We start from the raw sequence: 8,336 nt of genomic DNA, 5'->3' as shown, positions 1-8,336 counted from the left end.
CCTTTGTGGGTGCTGGTAAGCATCAGAAGTTTCCAGTGGGGCGTATCCAAGCACAGATAAGACATTGATTGTGAAAGGCTTGGGGTCAGGATGAGAAGGGCTCAGAGGGCACAGCCCTGACACCACAGGCCATGACGGCAGAGTCATGCTCGGGGCCCAGAGCCAGGCTGGACCAGCGATGCCAGCAGAGAAGTGATGGGGAGTGAAGCTGATACCAGCGACCCAATGGGACAAGGCAGCCAGCAGGGCCAGCAAGCCCAGAAGCCCAGGCCCAAGGGCCCCGGTGTCACAGAAGGTTCTGCGACCAGATGTCATCCTGGAGACTGGGGACTGAGCACCACCAAGACATGGAGCAATTCTAATAGAATTTGGATCCTGATTTTGATGAGGCTGGGGACTATAGGTGAGGTTCAGTGGGGTGGAGTGCGGAGCCGACGACCACGAAAGAATTCTTGAGGCGTCTTTGGTGCAAAATGGTGGTTTATTATGGCACAGGGACAGGACCTGTGGGCAGAAAGAGCTGCTGCCCCGGGGTTGTGAGAAATGGCCCATTATATACCCTCAAGTTGGGAGGGGGTTAGGGATAGCGTAAGTCTCTAAGGAATTTTGGAAGCAAGGTTTCCAGGACCTTGTGGGAAAAGGTCATTTATTACCGTCTAATAAAACCTGAGTCATGAGTCCCTTCAGATGTATATCGGTGGGCCATAGGCTTGGGGGATGATTGTCAACACGTATCTTGGGGGGTTAGAGATAAAGGAAGTTTCCAAAGGAGTTTTTATACGTTACAGTAGACTCACAGGATCTTGGTGGAGGGGAGGGGGTCAGGCCAGGACTGCCTTTTGCCCTTAGCAAAGTATTAACATCAAGGCAGCTGAGTTCCTAGAGGAATGTCACCATGCCTGTTTCAAGGACTTGTCAATGGGCTGTAGGTAGTAAGGACTGTTTCTTTGTCCTTTAGGGCAGCCAGGAGTGCCTGAGGGATGTCGCATACATCCCATGGGGGGGGGGGGTTGCAGGGTGTCAGCTTCTGCTTTGTCCTCAGCCTGCCTTCCGTTCCCTCATCAATTTGACCCCCCCCCAACAGGATACATTTTTTAATTTAAATGTTTTGCTTTTGACATCGTTTCAGATTTATAGAAAAGTTACAAGAATAGTGCAAAGAATTCCAAGATACCCTTCACCCCAATTCCCCAAATGTTAACATTTTATCACATTTGCTTTACTCCACGTAACCGTGTGCTTTCTGCAGTGTGTGTATAGTTTTTCTGAAAAGTTACAGAAAGGGTACCTCTTTACCCCTAACTACTTCAACACGTATTTCTTAAAAACAAGGACAGCCTCCTACATACCCACAGAACAATTATTAAAATTAGGGAATCACCATTATCCGGTACTACTCTCTAAGCTGTCGACATCCTTCGGATTTTACTGATTGCCCCCAAATGTCCTTTATAACAAAAGAAAATGCAGGATCATGCATTGTACTGTTGTGCAGAGAACAAACGTTCACCCAGAAATAAAACTGGAGGGAAGGGAGCTGTGATCGCGTCGGGCTCAGTTGTAGAAGAAATCAAGTCTTACTTCTGCTTGTCTGAGCCGTACAATGTCGATGCTGGCCGGGCTCCGTTCGCCATGAAGACAGCAATGAGGTCGACGTCCCTTCTGTCCTGGGTCTGCATGTCTTCGAGTCACATTGTGGTCATTTGGTATCAGCCAGTTACTCACGAAAAAAGTTATTGAGGCAATGCAGTTTCACGGGAAAGGCAAGAGTTCTGGAGTGAGACCCGGTGGCAAGCAAGCTTTGCCACGTGCTATAGGCATGACCCTGGCACAGCAGGACCCGGAGCCCGGCAGACCCACGCTCACATCCTGGCTCTGGGCTTACTAGTTCTGGGACCCCGGGCATGTGCCTTCACCGGCTTGGGTTTTGGTCTGTCCCTCTGTCAAGTGGGGCAAACGTGGAGGCATGGTTCTTGTCGGGAACGGGTCAGGCTCGTGGTAGGTTCTCGGTGAAACGTTCATCCGTTTCCATCAGTCCATCTGAGTTTGGACATGCGATTCTTCCTCTGGGGGCCTCAATTTCCTCATCTGTAAAAGAGAGCCAGTGATACCCATCTCTGACGCTGTGAGGAATGAAAGTTGCAGTTGGAAGGGGCTTCGTGCTCTGAAAAGCCTGATGCACTGTGGCCTTGGCAGAGTAAGTGACTGGCAGATGGTGACAAAAACAGAAAGTGCTTTGCAATCCTGGGGCCTGCCAAGAATGTGGGCAAACCTGTCCTTCCACTGCTGTGCTGGGGCTCCAGGCCACCCTGTGCTCCCCCCACCAGCAGGTTCCTCCTGCCTCCCCTGGGTGCGTCTGACGCTGGGCCTGACCTGGAGCCTGCTTCTAGGAAGCCAGCCAGTCCTGCCTCTGAGAAGGGAGGAAGGATGTCACCCTGTCCTCGGCAAGTTGTGGGGCAAGAGGAGACAGCTCCAGTGCTGCCCTGCGCTGCTGGGGAGAGAGGAAGGAATCTGCAGCCTGCCAGGCTTTCCCTAGAGGAGTTCCACCCATGGCCCCAGCCCTGCCGGTCTCCTCCCTGGCTCAGGCATGTAGCAAGTTCACAGTCAGATCAGGAAAGCAGAGAGGCATGGGGGAAAGGACTCTAGCCTGGGAGGAGGAAAGCCCATCGCAGCATTTATGGGATCCAGAAAGAGCTGGGCAAGTCCCTTCTGTGCTGGGTCTGCATGTCCTCTGCTGGGGAGGCCAGCTAAGCGAGGCAAGGGGTGGGTGTGTCCTGTCCCACAGAAGGCGCAGGTGTCCAGCTCCTCCACCCCCCCCACCCCGGCTGGACGGTGGAACCACACACAACACGCCAGCCTCCTGACATTATACTCTGTCATCTTGCGGAACCTCCTAAGTCCTAAGGAGCTTGGGGGCATCGTCCTCCTTTGATAACAGGAGAGACTTGAGGCCTAGAGAATGAAACTTCCAGCTCTGCTCGGGATTGAAAGCTGGATCTGCTTGATTCCAAAGCCCATGCTCCCCAGGTTTGCTATCTGGACCTGGGCCAGGGCTGCCCTTACCTTCAAGGGCCAACACCTTTCTGGGTGCAGCCCTGTAATCTTGCCAAGTCAATCACATATTCCTTCCCTGGACCGACACACTCTGGGAATCCCAGACCTGGTGAGGACTGTCCACGTCACCTAGCACGGACCAAAAGTATCTGTAATTATATGTCAGATGTGCCTTCTCCCCACCCCCCACCTGACTGGGTTATTCCAGGTGCTGAGTCTAATTCCTCCATTTATCTGCCCGTGTGCCAAGCAAATGCCAGGAATGAAGTAGGAATTCAGTAGATGTTTATTGGGTGAACAGAGGTGGAGTTAAACTCTGTTTATCAGAGGAAGCATCTGAGGCCAGTGCAGGAGGGCAGGGACTTGCCCAAGGTCACTCAGGCCTGTCCCACTTCTATCCAGGGTGGTTTCCCCTCTGTTACTCAGTCCTGGCTCAGGCCCAGGGTTTTGCCAAGAAAGAGAGCTGGCATTTAGAGATACCCAGGGAAAGCCAAAGACCCTCATCTTGTTCCTCAAGACCCTCCCTGCTGTGAGATTACGGACAAGTCCCCAAAGGGAGCTGGGCAACCAGACCCTAAGACACCCACCTTGGAAGGTAGACTCAGTTGCCCTGAGGCTGGAATTTGCTGACCTGAAAAAGGAGAACAACATGGTGAAGCTTTTGTTTCACAGAGTAAGAGGCTCCGTGCCTGTGAGGCTGGGCTGGTGTCTTGTGGGCCATGGTGACCCTCTGACTTGAAAGACAAGAACCGGGAAGTAATTCTGAGTCTATAAGGAAACGAGACCCAAAGATTCTACTGTTGCCCATTATCTATCCATCCATCCATTCATTCATTCATCTGTTCATTCACTCACTTATTCATCAATGAAGTATTTCCTAAACTTCACTCATGCCATGTTACTATCATCACTCTGCCTTCTCCAGCATTATTTACTTCAGTGAATTTAGCCCCAGTCTGGGCAATAGTGCAGTTTATTTAAGCACAACTGAGAACGGCATCATGTTTGTCCACATACTACCCAAAGTCCCCTCCCGGACCACCTCGGTGTCTCTGCATCCACCCATCTCTCCTCTCTGTGTCTCAGTTTCCCCACTGGAGAGGTGGATGGCATTTGGATGCAATGATCTTCCAGTCCTGACCTTCTAGAAGTCTACGGTTCAAAGAGTCACACCCAGTAAAGAAAAACGCAGAGACCCCATGGAATCAGTGGGAGAAGAAACTGGTCAGAAGCCGCAGGTTTATCTGTCATGTTTCTGAGCAGTGGCTCAGGAGGCGAGACAGGAAATCCCTTGGGATTGTTCTGTAAACTGCCCTTCGGGGACTAAGAAAAACAAGTAGTCAAGTCCTCGGGAGCCTTAAACAGCCCCAAAACACAAGCTACACACACTTCACTAGACTCTCCCAGAATCTTCTGGAGTTTCCGGAGGCGCTGGGATCCCTGATAGAGAAAACTTACCCCTGAAGACGCTTGGCAGTGAGAAACGACTAGGCAGAAAAACGAGCCAGCTGGCCTCCTCCTGCTCCCCGGGACAGGCCAAAGGGAAGTAGATGTCTTCTTGGGTACCTGCTTGGTCCCTAAGTGTCTATTGGACCCCAACGTGGGCAGGGAAGGAGAACGAGGCCCATCTTTGTTCAACGCATCCAGCCCTTCTTCATCCAGCTGACTGGCCAGAGGTGGGCAGCTGCCTCAGAGGGAACCTCTCCAGAGGCCAGGCTGGCCAGTCAGGCTCCCAAACGTTAGAAGTACGATGAGGAGAGCCCAGAGAGTTGGGTGCAGGTACAAGTCGGGTGAGGTAACATACCCTCGCAGAGGAGACCTGCTTAGAACACTCATCTGAGAGAAAGGAAGGAAACCAGTGCTCTGAGAGAAGCACGGGGTGGGGGGAAGCCGGGCGCTCCCAGAGAGCCTTCCGTCCTGACGGCTTGCCAGTCCCAGGAGCGAGGTCCTTCTGGGACTCGCCTGCCCTTGAGATCTGTGAGATAGCCCTGACTCCTCGTACTGAATACACTTTGTGCTTAAACGAGCTGGAGTGGGCTTCTGTCTCATGTAACCAAATCAATCACGGATACAGTGAAGCCGGTCTTTCAGCCTCCCGAATTAGACTTGGCAAGCCAGGCACTAGCAACCATGACCCTAATGACCCCCACCCTTAGATCTGATTGGTGCATTATAACTTTAAAAGTCCCGGGCGCCTGGGTGGCTTAGTCGGCTAAGAGTCTGCCTTTGGCTCAGGTCATGACCCCAGCCCCACGTTGAGCCCTGCGGGGCGCACTCCCTGCTCAGTGGGGGGTCTGCTTCTCCCTCTGCCTCTGCCTCCACTTGTTGCTCTTTCTCCCAAATGAACAAATAAAATCTTAAAAAAAAAAAAAAAAAGTCCCTAACATAGGGTTCATCACTTCATCCTGGGAGGACTGGCTCCAGGGTCCTCATGCACAAGACTTTTCTCCCAAGGGCACAGGGTTCAGAATAGCCCAGCTTTGGAGCCAGGCAGACCTAGGTCCCAATCCTCACTTAATCTGTCCACTGACCACCTATCTGACCACTTACCACCTATTGAACCTCTCTGAGCCTCACTTCCTCATTTCTACAAACTCGAAAGCAGAACAGTGTGGACCCGGGAGTCACCTCCTCCTGGCTCTGCCATCTACCGGCTGATTTTCTTGGGACAGTGATGTCATTTCTTTTTTTTTTTTTTTTTAAGATTTTATTTATTTATTTGAGAGAGAGGGAGAAGACGGAGAGAGACAGACAGAGGTGGGGAGGAGCAGAGGGAGAGGGATAGGCAGACGCCACACTGAGTGTGGAGCCTGATATCAGTGCAGCTCGATTTCACGACCCTGGGATCATGACCTGAGCTGAAATCAAGAGTCAGATGCTCAACCGACTGAGCCACCCAGGGGCCCCAGTGATGTCATTTCTAAAAGTCTCAGTGTGTTCAAGAAAAAAGTGGGACTAATAAAGTGGTGGTTGTAAGGCTTGAATGATTTACGCAATGTTCAGTGCATAAGCCTGATCAAACCGTGCCTGAAGACTCACAATCCCCAGACCCTTGAGTTACTTTAGCCAATAAATTCCCATAGCATTGAAAACGAATATGTGGCACAATATCTGGCATATACTAAAAATGTTCAGTATGTGGTAGTCATAATAATAATTTATTATGTCAAGTACCTAGCACGAGGCTTGACACAAAATTATGAATCAAAACTCAGGTATTATAGAGTCCAAATGCTCAGCACAGAGGGTGTGACTTGACCTGGCTCAGCAGGGTCACTTTTAACAGAAAAAGAAGTCTTAGCTGATGGCAAGCTTTAAGTGAATCAGCAGTAATCTCACTACAGGGGCGCCTGGGTGGCGCAGTCGTTGGGCGTCTGCCTTCGGCTCAGGGCGTGATCCCGGCGTTGTGGGATCGAGCCCCGCATCAGGCTTCTCTGCTATGAGCCTGCTTCTTCCTCTCCCACTCCCCCTGCTTGTGTTCCCTCTCTCGCTGGCTGTCTCTATCTCTGTCAAATAAATAAATAAAATCTTAAAAAAAAAAACAGTAATCTCAGTACAAAGCTAAATGTGATGTTGAGTCATATTCTAACAAGTATATACTGTCTCTAGAAGATGGGAGGGGTTAGTTCTACCTTCCTCGCCCTGATCAGACAGTACCTAGAGATGGGAAGGGGGTGGGGCCTGGGAAAGCACCATGTAAGCTCTCACTTTCCAAGGAAAATAAAAGTTCTTTCTTGGCAAGTATGCCTACTTGAAAAAATGAATTAAAAATATATATATGTACATATATATGTATATGTATGTTTATATATATACACACACAGACACACATGCACACACAGATTTCCCCTTTTTTCCCCTTGTCAGTTTTGTCTTTGTTTTGGAGTAAGCCACAGTAATCAAGACAGTGTGGTATTGGTGTAAAGCCAGAGAAATACACTATTAGAGCAGAACTTAGAGTCCAAAAATACCCATATAAGTACAACTGATTTTTGAGAAAGGTACACAAGCATATCCAGGGAGAAAAGATAGTCATTTCCACAAATGGTGCTGGAACAAGCCTTCGTCCATATGTTAAAACACACACACACACCCTCCAGCCTACTATTTGCATCGTAAGTAAAACCTAACTCAGAGTAGATTCATACACCTAAATGTATAGAAGTACAGAAATGTCTAAATGTATGGAAACATAGAGAAGATGTTTGTGGTCCTGGCTTAGGCAAGGATTTCTTGGCTACAACACCAAAAGCATAATCCATAAAAGAAAAAATCAATCAATTGGACTTCATAAACCATAAAATTGTCTGCTCTTTGAAATACACTGTTAGGAGAACGAAAAAGACAGTCTACAGCCTGGGAGAAAATATTTGCAAATGATAACAGCCAATAAGGAACACGTATTCAACATACATAAAGGATTCAAAACTTAATTATTAGAAAGCACGTAACTCAGTTTAAACTGGGGCACCTGGGCGGCTCAGCCGGTTAAGCATCCGACTCTTGACCGCAGCTCAGGTCTTGATCTCAGGGTCGTGAGTTTGAGCCCCACGTTGAGCCTCACACTGGGTGTAGAGCCTACTTTAAAAAAAAAAAATGGGCAAACTATTTGAGCAGACGCTTCACCAAATAAGATATATGGATCACAAAGACATAAAAGATACCGAACATTATTAGTCATTAGGGAAATGCAAATTACAGCCACAGTGAGATGTCAGGACATGTCGATCAGAGTGGGGAAAGCTAGGAGGACTGACCTGTAGCAAGCGTCGGTAAGGGCGAGGAGGGCCTGGAACTCTCCTACACTGCTGGTGGGGGTATAAAACGGTACAACCGCTTTGGAAAACCGTTTGGCAGTTTCTTAAAAACGTAAATATATACCTACCATATGACCTGGTCATTCCAGTTCTAAGGAATATGTCCGTACAAAACTCATACATGAATGTTCACAAGCAGCTTTATATGCAACAGCCCAAAACGGGAAACCCAACTGTCCATCCACAGATGAATGGATAAACAGCGGTATGTCTGTACAAAGATACTAGGCAGCAGTAAAAAAAGAATGAACTAGTGATGGGTCCAATAAGACGGAGAAATCTACACATAATTATGCTGAGTAAAAAAAGCCAGACATAAAGAAAGAGTACTTACTGGGTGATCCCATTTTTATAAAAGTCTCAAACTTAGAAAACAGATTGGTGGTTGCCTGGGGACAAAAGGCTGGAGGGAGGAATTATAGAAGGGCTCGAGGGATCTTTGCAGGGTAACGAATTTGTTCGTTG

The 8,336-nt window shown here is 48.9% G+C and overlaps 1 long non-coding RNA gene across 1 annotated transcript; it reads right to left on the bottom strand.

Annotated features, from left to right (window-relative positions):
- Nucleotides 1-473: 473 nt before the first annotated feature.
- Nucleotides 474-5,050, bottom strand: LOC148109123 (uncharacterized). Its single transcript, XR_015726192.1, has 4 exons — nucleotides 4,513-5,050; nucleotides 3,642-3,685; nucleotides 3,064-3,183; nucleotides 474-2,088 (listed from the first exon to the last, which is right to left on the bottom strand). It is a non-coding gene; the product is annotated as an uncharacterized LOC148109123 (long non-coding RNA).
- Nucleotides 5,051-8,336: the final 3,286 nt, after the last annotated feature.

Source organism: Ursus americanus, chromosome 12, assembly GCF_024610735.1.
Source record: "Ursus americanus isolate L20-20 chromosome 12, mUrsAme1.1.p, whole genome shotgun sequence".
Taxonomy (NCBI): domain Eukaryota; kingdom Metazoa; phylum Chordata; class Mammalia; order Carnivora; family Ursidae; genus Ursus; species Ursus americanus.
Note: the sequence above shows the minus strand (reverse complement) of the source record. Positions and strands in the feature narration are given on the sequence as shown.